Here is a 2,753-nt window from a genome sequence, read left to right on the forward strand (position 1 = left end):
CTCCATTGTTAACCATATTCCGTAGCGAGCCGTGTCCTGCTGGATGAGAAAAAAAATTTATTTTACACCGCCTATAAATGACAGATCAACAATAAAAATATTCGAATGCTAACATTTTCAGCGTCACTTTTTGCTTGAGTCGCTGTCAGCGCGCGTTCATGGGCGAGTGATGCATATAAAATATGTCTCGTGCATCGGTGGCACCGCACACCATTGATGATGGCTCTTATTGCTTGTTATTTTGCTCCGTTGCAGGTGAGTGTAACAATTAAATTTAATTTCACAATATATTCACTTTGCCGCATGCGAGACGCAGCGCAAGCAATTTTACCCATGACAATTCGCTACACACATTCACACACCAACACAGACTCATACATATGCAATAGTTGTCGGTCACATCGATTTGCTCGCTCATGCGTGTGCGGTATGTATACTTTTATGAATAAATGAAGGCAGGTACATATACATACATATCTATGCCTGTGAGTCTTCCAAAGCGCCCACATTTACGGTGAATTTCTGACAAGCACACCCTTTTACATATGTATATATGTATGCGCATGTGTCTTGTTATTATTCCCGGCCATCATCATCAACGACTCACTTGTCTGCATCAAACGAATATTCATTCATTTTAACTCATTTTTATTCATTTTATTAAATTTACTCCCTCACCCCTCACCCTTCGTCTGCTCTGTTTGGCGGGCGACAAATGTCGCGCCTTATTGCATTAGCGGCGCATTAATCCAGCTGAGTGGCCGTGGCGCATAAACGGGTTAAATGCAACAAGGCTGTAATAATAGTAATAAAAACAATAACAACAACAACAACAAAGAGCAACGTGCTGCCAGCAAAAAGCTGTTTTCGCGCAAAATTTTTTCTACCAATATTCGCAGCATTTTTTCTTAGCGGTTCAGACACGCGCAAAGGCGCAAAGTCAGCGTTAACGTTGTTGCTTCACACGATTTACATATCCTCTAACAAGCTCACACACACATGCATGTATACATATATAGTACATATGCACACCATTGTGATGATCCAAAATAAAGTATGCATGTGTGTAGTTGTTGTTGTTATTTTTGTTTCTGAAAGCAATCATCCTAATAGACTTGTTGAGTGCTCGCCTCAGTTTCGGCTCGCTTTTCAGCGCATGTGCGTATGGCTGTGTGTGTGTTTCTAGTTGGAATTGAATGTGCGCAATTTTTCTGGTGACTTTGCTGAAAGTCGTCGGAAATTGCTTAAATTGAAAATTGCCGCCTTTAACAGCAGTGGCAGCAGCAATGGCACCCTAATAGCGTCAGCTAACATTATTTGCCAACAATTCGCCGGCCCATCGCCCAACAGCCGTGCTTGCGGCGGCTCGCCCCGCCCCGTCCCTTCCTGCACCTGCACGCCAGCCTCGTTTATACGTGCGCTGTCATTTCACTTGCACGCAAATTGTTTTGTACTGTTATGTTTTGACATTTCTCCAATTTGCTTTTTTCGCGTCATCGTTGCCAGTAGTTTTTTCCTCCCACACTTATTGTTGTTATTGTACTTTTTTTCTTTCTCAAAAAAGGGTTTCTCTTACAAATTGAAAGCATTGCCACACGCTGTCGGGTGTGTGTAAAGTGCTTGTTGTTGCTGTTGTTGCAATTTAAAAATTTGCTCATGGAAATGGCAATTTCCCTAATTGAAAGAATTGTTTGGCGAAATGGATTTTTCGCACCTACAAACACGTTGTTCGTGCACACGGTGTTCGGTTTCTTATGAAACGTTGTACCGTTAGTAATTGTGAAGTGCATAAAAGTCTGAAAAAGTTTATAAAACATTTAAGGTGGTAGGTAGGTTAGGTTACAGGTAGATGGCTGATCTAGAGAGATCGCACGTGTGGTCTGCTATATCTAGTCCTTTGTGAAGTGAAAGAAAAGAAGAACTCCCTCACAACCAAGGAGCGACTAGTCTTACTGAGGGCAAGAAAACCACTAGATCTCTTGCAATCGAACTTGGGTCAAAATGGCTTTTGCGACAGCGCATCTACTGCTGGTGGCTGGATTCCGCGAAGCTCAGTTATCTAGTAGTAGAACACAAGAGGATACGGGAGCAGCGAACCGCTCCCATTCCACCGATAGCGGATCTAGAGTGCCTTTCCTTGCTAACTTTTCAGTTTTACAATTTCCTGCGGTTCCGCTGTGGCCTGACACACATATCAGTCTTATCACAAAGACACAAGATGCTTCGGATAGTGAGATTAGGCATTTATTGGCTAACTCTTACCTCACTGTTAATTAGCTTAAGGGTAGTACCGCCGCTCCACTATCTGAGTGAATGGTCACTTCTCTGAAGGAGGCTGCATTCCGAAGTAGTAAATCTACTGCTACCTTATTGATTGAAACCTTACCTTGCAAGGCACTGCAATAGTCAGGAAGTCTGAAGCTAAAGTTGATAGAGAGCTCCTGACAGTAAACACCTCCACCGGCTAAGGAAATAATATCTGAAAATTTGCAATAGATTGGCAGCTCTATATATCATTTTAGTGAAGGCAGGTATTATCTGAACACATTTAGAATCAAGCCAGTGAAATACAAGCAATCTTCAACCAGCGGATGGGATCTAAGCAATTTTATATATACATATATAATACTCATACACTGACCGCCATACTTGACACAAGGTTTGTTAGAGTAACAACCTGACAGTCTGGCTCCAAGGGAACGTACACTCATGAGCTTTGAATAGCGGGGTGTTTTTCAGAGTTCTACTTCCTT

This window comes from Bactrocera dorsalis, chromosome 5 (assembly GCF_023373825.1).
Source record: "Bactrocera dorsalis isolate Fly_Bdor chromosome 5, ASM2337382v1, whole genome shotgun sequence".
Lineage (NCBI taxonomy): Eukaryota > Metazoa > Arthropoda > Insecta > Diptera > Tephritidae > Bactrocera > Bactrocera dorsalis.